Here is a 16,418-nt window from a genome sequence, read left to right as displayed (position 1 = left end):
GAAACCGATATCACAAGTGGTCCAAGTTCTATATAGTTGCCAAAGAACACGGAATTATAACCTGGCTTAAGATTTTAAAATTAAACAACCAGAAGAAAAGTTACCAACAAATCAGTTTTAAACTAAAGGCACTTACTTTGAAATAATCATCGGGAAAGACTAATTGCTAGAAAAGGACATCATGTTTGGTGAAGCTAGTAAGCCAAAAATGAATGAAACTGATTAACACAATACCTTCAGCAATGGACACAAATATATCAAAAGTCATGAAGTTGGCAGCAGACAAAAATGTTCTTCTGTTATACATAAGGTCACTATGAATTGGAGCTGGCTCAATGATATTAACACAACAAACTAGTTACAGAAGTATGGATAGGAATCACATAATGTACATTATGCATGAACAAAGGAAAGGTTATTAAGAAGATAAGAAAAGAAAAAACTAAAGTGGATTCAGAAGAGACTTTAAAATTTACTCTTGAATGTAGTAATTTGAGTATGTAATATGAATGAACAAAATGATTAAGTGAAAGAGATAAACAGAAAAAATTTTAAGTAGCTAAAAGAGAGAAAACAAAGCATTATAATGGGAGGTACAAAGAGAAAAATAAAAAAGGAAGACTAACAGACAAATTGTCATTGAGTCCAGTTTGACTTAATTGGTAAATTTTTTTTAATTAAAAGATCATTTTATTTGGGACTCCTACAACTATTGTTGCAATCCATACATCGATTGCATCAGGTATATTTATACATATGTTGCCTCATTCTTTTTTAGATATTTGCTTTCTATTGAGCCCTTAGTATCAACTTCTCTTTTATCCCTCACTCCCCCACCCACCCTTAGAATTCCTTGATAAATTATAAATTATTATTATTTTCATCTCTTAACACCAACTGCTCTCTCTCCCTTCCCCATGTTTTCTGTTGTTCTTCCCCCTGGAAAGGGGTTTATGGTTATATGTCAATCATTGTGATGGGTTCTCCCTTCCTCCTCTCCCCCACTTTCCACTACACTTCTGGTATCACTATTCCCACTCCTGTTCCTGAATTCCGTGTGTCATGAGCCTGTGTCTCTTATCTATAATTTGTAACTTCTGACCTCTGTTCTTATAATGTGTGCCCACTGGGCCAGCAGGGATCCTTCAAAACAGAAGAACACACTAGAAAGTTTTCAAGCCAATCAATTGAAAAAATTAATTGAGCTTCAAATTACAATATTGAAGTATTCTATGGGCAAAATATGGAAGCACACAGGAAGCATGGAAAGAAGATGGAGCCGCTGTATGAAAAATAATTGGTTGATGTTCAAGTGTATCAAAAGACCGGCATATTAGCAATTACTGATAGTAATGAAGGAAGAAATCCAAACCGTACTGAAAGCCCCTAGGAGAGAACCTCTAGGAATTGATGGGACGCTAATGGAGATGTTTCAATGATCTTGTACTGGAAACAATAGTGTATACCAAGAAACGTGAAAGACAGTTTTTTGACCAAATAACTAAAGGAATGATAATTTGTTCCTATGCTAAATAAATAAGATTCAAGAAAATGTGCAAATTATTAAACGATTTCATTAATATCACATGTTAGTAAAGTTTTGCTAAAGATACTCAAAAATAAACACAGGGACAATGGTGACTAGTTAAGACTCACCCGTCCGGAGCGTCTGCTGCCAGACCAGAAAATTGGGAGGTAAGGTGAAGGAGACTGGGAAGTGGGGTCCTGAAATTAGAATTAGGGTACTGGGGTCTCTCCTGAACCCCCCCTTTTTGTGTAATTTCCACTCTCAAAGTGAACCAAGAATGCTCTAAATCGCTCTAGGTTCAGTGAGCTGAGCTTATGGGCTACAGTTGAAAAGCTCCTCCCGCCCTTTCGCCATGAATAGCGATTCCTCCAGGCCGACGTCTTAGAGGGAACATAACCCCAGACAAGAGGAGAATCCCATGCCAGAGCTCTCCGTGCTGCTAGCTGCCTTGAGTGCATAACCTGGGGAGCAGGTAGCCATAATTTGGAGTAGAAGAAAGAGCAGAAATTTTCCTGAGGCAGATTGTGGTGTGAGAGTAAATAGGCAGATAGTCAAAGTCCAGGGGGCGAATTCAGTTCCAATTGGCTGAGAAGGAAACAATCCCCCTGATAAGCTGGATCTCCTCCTCTGGGAGTCAGAGTGACAGCACCCAAATCAGAGCACCTCACAAGCATAATATTAAAAAGAGTGAAATATATATTATTGGTAAAAACTCAAATCCCAGCCTTGTTGCTCAGCTCCAAGGAGCACAAAGAAGGGGCCCTTAAAATAAATCAGCATAAGAAAAATCCCAAGTAAAGAATGCCAGAACTTAGCTATAGGGCCTAGAGGATTTTTGCATAACAAAGACCAACTTAAGCAAGTCTAAGCTTCTAATAGAGCATAGAACTAAGGCCCACAGCCAGGGAGACAATTTAATTTGATTATATTCTAGCTGGCCAGGGGGAAAATTAAAAAGAATTAAAATTCCTCTAATTTAGTAGGGCTCCAGCAGTCTAGATAGGACAATAAGCCCAGCTTCCCTCTCAGTGATTCTACACACAGCTAGGGAGGTCCTCCCTGTCCTGGGGCCCTACATGGAGCTGTGGGAATATCCCATCCCACCTCCCTGTTGTAGTGTTACATACAGCACAGGGTAGGTAGACCAGTGAAATCCAGCACTCAAAGAACTGATGCCCCACCGCTGGTGCGATCTTGCCTTCAAGAGTAACCCCATCCTGCATCTGTATAACACTACATCAAGTGGGCACACCACACCACTACCTTTAGGAAGAGTTGGAGCTCTTTCAGCCCCACCGGCAGGTGATCAAGTCTCAGTTATCTCCTGACTTAACACTCTATTTCTTCTTTCTTTATTTGCTTGCCCTTCTATCTTTCCCTCCATAGTCAGTCTCATCGCGATCAGGTTTGTTTGGGTTTTTTTTTCTCTCTTCTTTTTCACTCTTCTTTTTCTTATTTTCTTTTTCCTCACATGAGAGGTCCATCCAACTCACATTCCAAATAACGGAATATAGGTCGGCTAGGGTAAGAGTGAAAGCACAGGAAGATATAGTGGTACTGGAAACAGTAGTGTATACCAAGAAACGTGAAAGACAGTTTTTTGACCAAATAACTAAAGGAATGCTAATTTGTGCCTATGCTAAATAAATAAGATTCAAGAAAATGTGCAAATTATTAAACAATTTCATTAATATCACATGCTAGTAAAGTTTTACTAAAGATACTCAAAAAGAGACACAAGGAAAATGGTGACTAGTTAAGACTCAGTCGACCCATCAGTACAGGTACTGGCAGGTAGTTCATAAAAGCACTCATAGAAGTCCCCAAGATAGAGCCCAGGGCTCTTCATCTCTGGAAGATGGCTCCAGACTCCTCTAAAACTACACATAAACAGCAACCAGTGTTAACAGCCTCAATGACAAAGCAGGAGAAATAGAAGACAATGCCAAAGAAGTCATGAACTTAACAATATGCATAGAAAAAGCAGATATTGACCTGCCACAGAAATAAATTTTCAGGATACTGCTTGGAGTCATGCAGGACATGAGGGAAGCAATATAGAAAAAAGGATGACATGATAGAGGAGATAAAGGCAGCACACCAAAGGGAAATATAAGAGTAAAGGGATGAAATAACAAAATCCAGAGTCAAATTGACAGACGTTGCCAACAGACTTGAGGAGGCAGAGAATCACACCAGTGACCTAGAGGATAACCAGGCAGACCTCAGCGAATGGGAAAAGTAGTCAAATAAGGCAATCAGAGAAGCTGAAGAAAACCTGAGAGTCATGTCTGATGCAATGAATAGGAACAGTATTAAAACACTTGGACTACCAGAACAGGACACAACAAAGAAGTCAACAGCAAAAATATCCAGGGAATTCTTAGAGGAAAACTTCCCCAGCTTAATAAATGAAAATCAGGCAACCATTCAGGAAGCTGAAAGAACACCATCCAAACTGAATCCAAAGAAGTCATCAAAACAGCTAATATTCAAATTATCTAAGTATGAGGAAAAGGAGAAAATCATAAAAGCAGCTAGGAAAAAGCAAATAGTCACGTATAAAGGTACCCCAATAAGAGTATGTATACACGTATCAGCAGACATGATGAGGAAGAGGAGGGAATGGAGTAACATATTCCAATAATTGAAGGAAAACGGCGCAAACCCAAGAATACTTTACCCGGAAAAATTATCTATTAAGATATATGGAGAAGTAAGAGTCTTCCCAGACAAGAACTTCAAAGAATGCATAAAAAGAAACCCAGCCCTACAAAAGATCCTTGTCAATCCAGTATGGGCCGAAGATCAACCCTCACTGTGGGGAAATAAGAGACCACCACAAAGAACAACTCCTCCCATAGGGTGACAAAGAGAAAACAGCCCTCAGGATAGCATTGACTCAATAGTGGAAATAAGGCAAACATAAACCACACGCAACACAAGCGGATTAGATAGGTAGGTAGGAAAGTAGCCAACACAAAAGGTACAAGATGACATCACAGAGTCCATAGATGGATGTAATAGCACTAAATATCGATGGCCTGAACGTAGGCATTAAATGGCAGAGGCTAACAGACTGGCTCAGTAAACATAACCCATCAATCTGTTGCCTGCAGGAGACACATCTCAAGCTTTGAGACAAAAACACAATGAGAATTAAAGGCTGAAGAAAAATATACCAAGAAAATGGCAATGCAAGAAAATCAGGGGGAGTGATCTTAAGATCTGACAAAATTGACCTCAAGATACAAGCCATCATAACAGACAACGAGAGGCACTATATAATGCTCAAGGGAAGAGTGGACCAAAAACCAGTAAGCATAATAAATAAATATGTGCCCAATGAGTGACCTGTGAATTTTGTAAATCAAACAATCCAAAAGATGAAAAAAGAGATCACAGGCTCAAAAAGTATAGTTGGTGACTTTAATACACCACTCTCTAAAAAAGATAGATCACTGGGAAAGAAAATCAACAAGGAGTGTATAGATCTAAACAGTAAAATTAGACGACTTGACTTGATAGATATTTTCAGTTTTCCACCCAAACGCAAACAAATTTACATTCTTTTCAAGCCAACATGGCACATATTCAAAAATAAACCACATTCTGGGAAACAATTCGAACTTGAGTAAATCCAAGCACATTGAGATTATACAGATGTCTTTCTCTGATCACTGTGCCCAAAGGCTGGACATTAACAGAAGGACGGTGAAGAAAACAATTGGAGGATGAACAATTCTCTATTGCAAAGGTAGTGTGTATTAACCCAGATCAGATATGAAATCAGGAAGTTTCTAGAAACCAGTGAGAATGAAAATACTATGTAGCAAACCTTTGGGATACAGCAAAGGCATTTATCAGAGGAAGGCTGATAGCAATAAATGCACACATGAAAAAAGAAGAAAGACTCGTGGATAATATTCTGGCATGAAACTTACACCAATTAGAGCAGAAACAACAGAACAACCCTATTAATAGCAAGAGGTTAGATATAATATAAATCAGAGTTGAGATACAAGAGAAGGAAAACAAGAAAACTATCAAAAGAATTAATACAGCTTGAAGTTTGTTCTTTGAAAAAATTAACACAATTGATAGACTGCTGGCAAACCTCGTCAAAGAAAGAAAGGAACAAACTGCAATTGCAAGGATGAGGGATGAAACAGGGGACAAAACAACAGACACTAATGAAATTAAAAGTACTATTACACAGTATTATGAAGGCCTATACTCTAATGAATTCAACAACTTGGAGGACATGGACAAATACTTGGAAACACAATCCCTCCGTAGACTATCCCAGATGGAGGTCAGAAATCTCAACAGACCCATACTGATGGAAAAAATAGACAAATTATTAAGGGATTACCAACCAAAAAATCCCCTGGGCCAGATGGTTTCACAGGAGAAGTCTACCAAGTATGCAGGGGAGAACTGACACCAATCTTACACAGACTCCTCCAGAACATAGGAAAAGACAGAAAACTCCCAAACTTTTTCTATGAAGCTAGTATAACTCTGATATCTAAAGCGGGCAAAGATCCCACAAGAATTGAGAATTACAGATCACTATCCCTAATGAACAATGATGCAAAAATCCTTTACAAAATACTGGCCCATAGAATACAAAAGCATATTAAAAAAATAATTCACCATGACCAAGTGGGAATCATACCAGGGATGCAGGGATGGTTCAACATACGAAAGACAATCAGTATTATTTGCCACTTTGGCAGGAAAAATGATAAGAACCACATGATAATATCAACAGATGTAGAAAAAGCATTTGACAAGATCCAACACACATTCCTTTTTAAGATAATCAAGAAGATAGGATTAGAAGGAAAATTCCTCAGTATTATACAAGCTGTATGTGAAAATCCAACAGTCAACGTGGTAGTTAATGGAGAAAAGATGAAAACAATTCCACTGAAAAAAGGGACCAGACAAGGATGCTACTTGTCCCCACTCCTATTTAACATTGTACTGGAGGTCCTAGCTAAAAAATAAGACAAAGAAAAGTCAGCAAAGGTATTCACCTGGGGAAGGAAGAGGCTAAATTATCATTATTCGCAGATGATATGATTCTATACATTGAAAATTTCCTAAACTCCACAAGTGGAGTGTTAGAAGCAATAGAGGAATATGGCAAAGAGACAGGATGCAAGATCAATAAACAAAAATCCATTGGACTGCTCTACATATGACACAAGATCACAGAAGAGACAATTAAATAGGTAGTACCCTTTTTAAAAGCCAAGCACAAATTAAAATATCTACGGATATACCTAACTGAAAAATGAAAGATTTGTATGAGGGAAATTATAAAACTCGACTACCGCGTTTCCCTGAAAGTAAGACATTCCCTGAAAATAAGACCTACTTACAGTTTTGCCTCTTGCTGAAATATAAGGCATTCTCCCCGAAAATAAGACCTCCTCCAAAATAAGACCACCTGAAGCTACCATAACTCTGTAATCTCGACCGTAGTGGTGGGTGCTGTTGCGCAGCTAACTGTTGGCAGCAGCACAGCCGGAGCAGACAGGAAGTGCGAGGTCTCTTTTAATAAAACAATGAACAATAAATGTGTACCATATTCTTCTTCATGGAAAAATAAGATATCCCCTGAAAATAAGACCTAACACATCTTTGGGGGCAAAAATTAATATAAGACACTGTTTTATTTTCAAGGAAACAGGGACAAGAAATCAAGAGTGACCTCAACAAATGGAAGAATATCCTATGCTCGTGGATTGGCAGACTTAATATACTAAAGATGTCAGTTCTGCCCAAGACACTATATAAGTTCATGCTATCCTGATAGGAAAACCACCGTCGTTCTTCAACCAATTGGAAAAACTGATTACCAACTTCATATGGAGGGGGAAGAAGCCCATAATTAGCAGAGAACTCCTCTAGAGGAAGGACAAAGTGGGAGGTCTTGCTCTACCTGACTTCAGCGCATATTATACAGCCACATTAGTCAAAACAGTATGGTCCTGGGATAACAACAGATAGTCAGACCAATGGAAAAGAGCTGAAGGCGCAGAAATAAAACCATCAGTATACAGGCAACTGATCTCTGATAAGGGCCCAAAAAATATCCAATGGGAAGCAGATGCGCTCTTCAATAAATGGTGCTGGAAAAAAATGGATATCTACATGCAGAATAAAGAAGCAAGACCCTTACCTCACTCTATGCACAAGAATAAGCTCAAGGTGGATCACAGACCTTGAGATAAAACCCCAAACAATTAGGGCAATTAATGAGGGAATTGGGCAAACTTGAGAAGCTTGGCACAGGGAATACATAGGCTATAGGACATATGGAAGGATACAAATACAGAGCAGTCACAAATAGACAAGTCAGATATACTGAAGATAAGTCACATGTGTACATCAAAAGCATTCACCAATACATTAATAAGAGAGCCCACCAACTGGGAAAACATCTTTAGCAATGACACATCAGACAAAAGTCTTATTACTAAAATTTAGAATACTTTGCAACCTTACATTAAGAGAAAAACTAACTGCCCACTGAGGAGGTGGGCAAAGGATCTGAACAGAAGTTTCACAGAGTCTGAAATCTGAATGGCCAATAAATACATAAGAAACTGATCCCGATTGTTTGCAATAAGAGAAATGCAAATTAAAACAACTATGAGATACCACCTAATATCCTCAGAGCCCAATTCAAAAAAATCAGAAAGCGACAAGTGTTGGAGGGGCTGTGGTGAGATAGGAACTCTCATCCACTCCTGGATATGTACATATGTACATATGGATATGTACATATGTACAGCCACTATGGAAATCGATTTTGCAATTTCTAAAACAGATGGAAATTGAGCTATCATATGACCGAGGAATCCCCCTACTGGGCATCTACCCAGAAGAGGCAAGAAACAAACCACAGCCAGACATCTGTGCTCCAATGTTCATCGAGGCACAGTTCACAATTGCAAGGAGTTGGAAACAACCCAAATTTCCAGCAACCGACAAATGGATTAAAAACTGTGGTACATCCACACAATGGAGTACTGTGCATCGTTTAAAAGCAGTGACAGACACATGAAGCATATCACTGCATGGGAAGAAATGGAGGAAATTATGCTAAGTCAAATAAGCCAAGCACAAAAGTACAAGTACGACATGAGTCCACTGAGGTAAGTTTATAAAAAAGAAAAGAAAATTGTAAAAGGGGCACAGGGAAAAATTTGCTTTATACAAACACTCCAGGGGTGAGGTCCAGGAAGTATGGCAGGGGCCAGACCAAATCCATGGGTACATATGATAGCCAACTAAAAAGTGGGGTAGGGGGTAGAGGAAAGTAAACAAAAAAGAGATGTGTGTCGGGTGAATAGGGCACTGACTCTCCCAATGGGAGGGTATTGTTTGTGTCTCCACAGGGAAAGAGGGGCCAGACCTAAACCCAGTGTTTTGGGATGTGAATGCAGCATGCTGGCATGGAGAGGGGAGCCAGTGGATGGGCCTGAGGGCTTGGGCCCAATACCAGCTATGTGGACACCCCCCACCCCCCAGAAGAATTTACTTTAGAGGACACAACTGAAGCTGAAGCTAGAGGAGAATGACATGTCTGATTAGAGCACATGGGAGCAAATTAATGGGGAGGAATAGAGAGTGGAGCACATCCTGGCTCACCAGACCTGGAGGTTGATATCCCTGCTCTGACCAGCCAATGAACAGAGTGAACCATATGGCTGATCCCAATATGAGACATGATGTCCCTGGCTGACCCAAGGCCCTACGGGGGACAACAGTAGAGACATAGTGTCGGGATTGGGCCCGTGTGACACCGCAACACTGAGGCAAAACACTAAATGTGTGCAGCAGAACAGAGGGGTGAGCGGAGCAGGGAGCTCCCGTGGGAGTGAAAATGATAGACTTTGGGGCCAGAGCGTGGCACCCCATCAGACTTGACAGGAGGACACTCCTAAATGTAAAAAATCAGACCTTGATCTATTTACAGGTTTTTCTTTCTTTTTTTTAAAGTAATTTATTCTTTTCTGTGCCATGTTTTCTTTTTTGTTGTCATCATTGTGTTCTCTTTTGTCTCTTTGTCTTGCTATGTCTTCATTTTTGGTGCATATCATTATCTCTGCAGATCTATCTAGATAAGATAGACTGGATGAACAGTCTGGAGCAGAAAACAATGGGACCAACAGTTCCAGGGGGACATCAGAGAGGGGAGTCTGGGGGAAAGGAGGTGGTGTTAACCAACCAAGGGAGAAAGGAGCAACAAATGATCCAAAATTAGTGGCAAGGGAGGTGTTAGAGGCCTATAGGGATTCAGCAAGGGCAATGTAACCGAGAGAAATTACTGAAACCCAAATGAGGGATGAGAATTATAGTAGGACAAGAGGAAAGTAAAAAGAAATAGAGGAAAGAGCTAGGTGGCAAGGGCATTTATAGAGGTCTAAATACAGGCATGTGCATATGTACACATATTTATATAGGATGATGGGGAAATAGATCTACGTGCATATATTTATAGGCTTAATATTAAGCCAGCAGATGGACACTCAATCTCCACTGAAGTACTTCCTCAGTGCAAGAACACTTTGTTCTATTAAATTGGCATTCCATGATGCTCACTTTCCTGATATGATCACTGAAGACAAATGTGTGCATAACCAAATATGCTGAAGAAAGCTGATGGTGCCTGGCTATCAAAATATATAGCGTCTGGGGTCTTAAAGGCTTCACAAGTAAACAAGCAGCCATCTAGCTCAGAAGCAACAAAGCTCACATGGAAGAAGCACACCAACCTGTGTGACCACGAGGTGTTGAAGGGATCAGGGATCAGGCATCAAAGAACAAAAAATTATATCATTGTAAATGAAGGTGAATGTAGAATGGAAACCCAAAGCCCATCTATAAACAACTGGACACCCCCTTACAGAAGGGTCGCGGGGGGAGACAAGCCAGTTAGGGTACAAGGTAGCAATGATGAAACATACAACTTTCCTCTGGTTCTCAAATGCGTCCTCCCCCGACTATCATGAACCCAATTCTACCTTATAATCCTGGCTAGACCAGAGGATGCACATTGGTACAGACAGGAACTGGAACACACAGGGAATCCAGGACAGGTGAACCCTTCAAGACCTGTGGTGAGAGTGGCGATACCAGGAGGGTGGAGGGAAGGTGGGGTAGAAAGGGGGCACCAATTACAAGGATCTACATATAACCTCCTCCCTGGGGGATGGAAAACAGGAAAGTGGGTGAAGGGAGGTGTTGGACAGTGTAAGATACGACAAAATAATATTAATTTGTAAATTATCAAGGATTCATGAAGGAGGAGGGAGCCAGGAGGGAGGGGGAAAATGAGGAGGTGATGTCAAGGGCTCTAGTAGAAAGCAAATGTTTTGAAAATGATAATGGCAACAAATGTACAAATGTTCTTGACACAGATGAGGTATATATGGATTGTGATGAGTTGCATGACCCCCCCAATAAAATGATTTAAGAAAAAAAGATATTCAAAAACATTTGGAGCAGTACATTGACAAGGAGCTGCCAGATACTCAAGCCAGATTCAGAAGAGCATGGTATGGGTGATATCATTGTTGACATTCGATGAATTTTGACTAAAAGCAAAGAATACCAGAAAGATCTTTATTTGTATTGTACTAACTATACAAAATCAATCAACATTTTGGATCATTGTAAGCACTGAGAAGCATAGGGATTTCAAAAACTATAATCTTCAGTCTGGATTATGACTCATTGTAAAGCAAGCCAAATCCTCACCACTAGAACAATAGATCATATCATCAAACAGAAAAGATTTAAGTTGTTGAGAATTTCATTTTACTTGGATCCACGATCAGTGCTCATGGAAGCAGTTGATGAAAACAATCTATGTAGTAACTGTAAATGTGCTGTATAATATCTTTAAAGGGTTAAAGAGCGAAGATGTCTCTTTGAGGACTAAGGTGTGCCTAACCCAAGCCATTGTATTTTCAATTACCTAATATGTGTGTAAAAGCTGGACAATGAACAAGGAAGACCGGAGAAGAAATGATGTTTTTGAATTGTGGCATTGGTGAAGAATATTGAATGTTCCCTTGACTGCCATAACAAACAAATCTGTGTTTGCAGAAGTACAGCCAGAATACCCCTTTGAAGAAATGACAGGAAGACTTCATCTTACACTAATCCCTTGAGAGAAGCATCTACTTTGGAACTTTATCTAAAAACATGAAGACCCTCCACAAATGGACTGATGTTGTGACTTCAAGAATAGATAACGTAAATATTTTGAAGAGAGTTCAGGACTAGACAATATTTCATTGTCTAGTCCTTAATGTTGCCATTTGTTGGAGCTGAGTAGATTGCATTTAAAAACAATGGGCCCTAAAAGTGAAGGCGAGGAAATAGTTATTAGCATCCAAAAAGACATTAAGTGGAATAGGCACCTGGAGTGAGTTCTGCATTTTAGAGAAGGAATGAATGTAGTCAGCCCACAGGAATCAGAGTGGAAACTGGTGAAATATATATTAGATAGGATTTCTTCTTCTCTCTTATCCATCTCCTATCTATTTTCTTCAATGGGCACTCACAGCCAAAAGACAAGTGAACCAACTCATTGAGACAGTCCATACACTTCACCCTCTTGGTGATATTTTGAAGAAAAGCGCATAGTAAAATGAAAGGCACAAATTGTAGGTAGCTAAGTCAGAACAAGAAAAAATGAGATGTGATAATATTGTCAAGGTAAAAGAGTATAACATTGGATTCAGTCATAGAAATTAAAGTTCTAAATTCCAGCTTTACTGACTCTTGTTTTGGGTTACTTTGTTATTCAATCTCTATATCCTTAGATTTCTCGTTTCTTAAACTGAAAATGTACCACATACTGTGCTGGCTATCTCTGAAAATGTAAACATAATGTAAAGAGGGAACTTACTTTAAAAACCATATCTTAATTCAATGATGCTTTTAATATTTTTACTCTAAACAATGAATACCATTTGAAATGAGAATATAATAAACAAGTATTGTGTCATCTTCTATACACAAGATTCTGATTTCATTCCTGGGTTCACAGAGGAAACATAATTTACAAAACTTCTTGAGCTCAGCATTTAACTTGTAGGAGAGCTGGGAGTATGACATTCAATAAAGTTAAATCTCAAGAATTTAATACTCATGTTTTCAAATACTAGTTTAACATGGGAAAATACTAACCAAAACATATTTTAGTGACTAGAGAGATAAATACTGCTTTTTGACTCATTTTGTATTTTTCCAATACTACAAGCTATATTTGAGCTTTACTTATATATACTCATTTATTTTTTATATTTATAAATTTATTTATATTTGCATAGATGCTATGTCTTTGTCACTGATATGTCCACAGTATGTATAAAAAGAGATAGAATACAGAAATCATTCAATAACTATTCATTGGGGCAATATAGAGGGAATGGAAAAGTCATCAATTTAGAGTTCATCTCCTTGATCTATGTGTATAAAACATGATCTGCTTTCTCTACAACCTTGATTCTTGTACCTTCATAAGTTAGAAGAGAAGACTAGGCTTCTCCATGGTGATGTGAATGAGTGAAGGTCAGAGTGTGTGACCACATATATGCTTACAATTAGCAATCTCTTTTTATGTGTAGAGCCCTGGTGGCATAGTAAGTTATACTTTAGGCTGCTAGCTGCAAGGTCAGCAGTTCAAAACTACTAGTCACTCCAAGAAGGTAAGGTAAGGCTTTCTAGCCCAGTAAATAGTTACAGCCTTGAAAATTAACAGAAGGAGTTATACCTTGTCCTATAGAGTCAGCTGCCAGTCAGAATTAACGTGATGGTAGTGATGTGGGAGAATTTTGAATTTCCTTATGGAATCACCCTGTTATTTTTATCCATTTATATCACTGATAAGGAGCTCTGGTGGTGTAGTGGTTATGAGTTGGGCTGTGATCCAAATAGTAGGCACTTTGAAACCACCAGCCACTTAGCCAGAGAAGCATGAAGCTTTTTACTCCCCTAAACAGTTAAAGTCTTGGAAACCCACATGGGTTGGTCTCTGTGAGTCAGCATTGACTTGATGGCAGTGATTCAATCACTAATACTACAGAAATCCTACTTAATATGGAAATTCATGCATAGTACTATCATAATGACTTGATATTTTTTGTGAACAATTATTTAAAATGGTTATGGAAGTGGCCTGGTCATTTTTCTGTGTAAAAACTATTTTAAAGACCATTTACCCAAACTCCTTGTTTTCAATTGTATAGACATCTAGCTCACTCAAGAAAACGTGACTCTCCCAGTGTCACATTGATTCTTAATGGTATTATCTGAAATGAAGAGAGATATTTCTGCTTCCAAATCTAGTTTTCTTCCTGCCTGGCCTCTCTGCTTCAGTACAACTGCAAAATGAAGGCACCATAAGGATATTTAAACAATTCAGCCTTCTCTACCTATGCTTCCTATTCTGTTTTCTCAAAGTATTGCAGGCTCCACATATTTACTCCACATAAAAATAAGAAAAGCAAAAGTTCCATTCTCTTCCAAAATAATATCTTTGTCTAGTAAATATATTAACAAACCCTTATGAAATGGTTTCAAAAGGGTCAATGTATGCATTTTAAATACCTTTCGATTCATTTTAGATACACACTAATATAAGGAGCTTAAAAATGTTGATATCCATTTTCTCTGTATAATGACTTTTTATGGACTATCACGGTATAATGAAATTTTGCTGGATAATATATATAAATCATATTTAAAATATCATTAATTCTTTTTAATATGTAAAATTATGTCTCAGTCAATTCATGTCTCAGTCACAGTTATAACCTCATACTATTGGTTCTAATCTTAGAACACATTTTGCTGTGGAACAATTTTACTTAAGTGGTTATTCTTAAGATACTTTTGAGAATCAAAGTTTTCATCTTTATGTATAATATTATGATCTCTATCTACTCAAACCACTTATCAACTTTCTGTACTGGTTTAAGAGTTTCTTTTTCTACATGGGAAGTTCACTGTTTTGATGACAAAAATAGGTGTGCACCCACCCCCCCACTCTTTATTCTAATTGTTTAAATTGATGGCAGTGAGAGAGGTGGGGGTAGCATAAAAGTTTAAGGTCAAGTGGATTTTGTAAGCTGAATGACACTTTATGCTTATCCATAATCAATTTGTCCAGAGAAATATTTTACCCATTTAATTATAGGTAATTATTTCCTTGAAAATTGTTACTGTTTCACAAACCTTATCTTTGTTTTCCTAGAATGAAGCTAAGAATTGATTATTTATTTTGTGCTCAATTTAACTGTGTTTTGAAGGCTACAGAGAGGAGATTGAAAATATCTTTCAAAGTCCTGAATCATTTGAGAAATAGATATCTGAAACCATTAAATTATAGGTTGCCTCCTGAGAAAAAGGAAACCAAAAAATTTAATTAATATCAACAGGAAGAAACCTGATGGTGCACTGGTTTGATCACTTGGCTGCTAACTAATCAGTTGGCTGTTCAAACTTACTATTTACTTTGTAGGAGAAAGATGTGGCAGTTGGATTCTGTATACATTAACAGATTTGGAAACCTTGTGCTCTGCTCCACCCTATGAATCAGATCAGCTTGATAACCATTTGTTTGAACACCAACCAAAATAAGGAGGATAATTTTGTTTATTTTTTGTAAATTATATATATATATACTTATTTTTATATTAATGTGTCTGAGTACACTGACATAATTATTAATATGCATTGTATATATTTAATATACATGTGTGCATTTAAATTTATGATAACCTAGACATTTCTTTATCATTTGATGAAATTTTTCTCCAGAATTATTTCCTAACTATCATCTTAGACGTTTACTAGGAAATTTATTGTTCAGTATAAAATGTGTCCTTTGAGGGGGGTTGGAGCGGAGACCCAAAGCCCATCTATGACCAATGGAACATCCCCCCACAGAAGGTTCTCAGGGAGGGGATGAGTCTATCAGGGTGCAGTAGAGCATGATGGATCACGCAATATACCTCTGTGTCCTGGAGGCCTCCTTACTCCCCGCTATCACGACCTCAGTGCCACCTCCCACTCTGGACTAGAAGGGACCATGTATATAGGTACAGGCAAGAAATAAAACTCATAACACATGAAACCCAGGAAAAGGAGTGGGAATCAAGATACCAAAAGGGTAAGGGGAAGGTAGGGAGAGGTGGGGAGGGAGGAAGGCACTGATCGCAATGAATGGCACATAACTACACATCCCCAGCTTGGGGGAAGAACAACATAAACCAGAGTGGAAGGGAGACAGTGGTCGGTGTGAGATTTGAAAATAATTAACAATCTACAGTCTATCATAGGGCCAGGAGGGTTGGCGGCTGGTGGGGTGGGGGGGACTCAATGGAAAGTAAATGTCTAGAAAAGAACGATGGAATTTATGTACGACTATGTCAGATACAACTGATGTATGGTTTGTAACAAGAATTGTAAGAGCCCCCAATAAAATGAATAAAGCATAATAACTAATAAACAAATAAATAAATAGATTTGAAAAAAATTGCAAATGTGTCCTCTGTAGAAGAAAATTATGAATATTCTTTTCATGAGAAGTCAAGGATCCATTAGTTTGACTAAAATCTACCGCATAGAATCCTTTTTTATGTGATATATATATTACTACACTTTTATATTAGCTGAGCCTTGCTGTAAACTTTAAATGTTCTTGTTACCACATTCAGACTCTCCTCCAAGGTAGAGACCTCAAAACCCCAACCTAATTTTATCTATATCTTTTCTTCTTAAGTGTATATTTTATTGAAAAGTTCTTTATTATGCCCACATCCAAACACGTACTTTGGAGATCTTGCACAGA

Source organism: Echinops telfairi, unplaced genomic scaffold, assembly GCF_000313985.2.
Source record: "Echinops telfairi isolate 266 unplaced genomic scaffold, ASM31398v2 ScPeMD7_3509;HRSCAF=4178, whole genome shotgun sequence".
Taxonomy (NCBI): domain Eukaryota; kingdom Metazoa; phylum Chordata; class Mammalia; order Afrosoricida; family Tenrecidae; genus Echinops; species Echinops telfairi.
The sequence above is the reverse complement of the archived record's forward strand: the minus strand, read 5'-3'. Positions refer to the sequence as shown.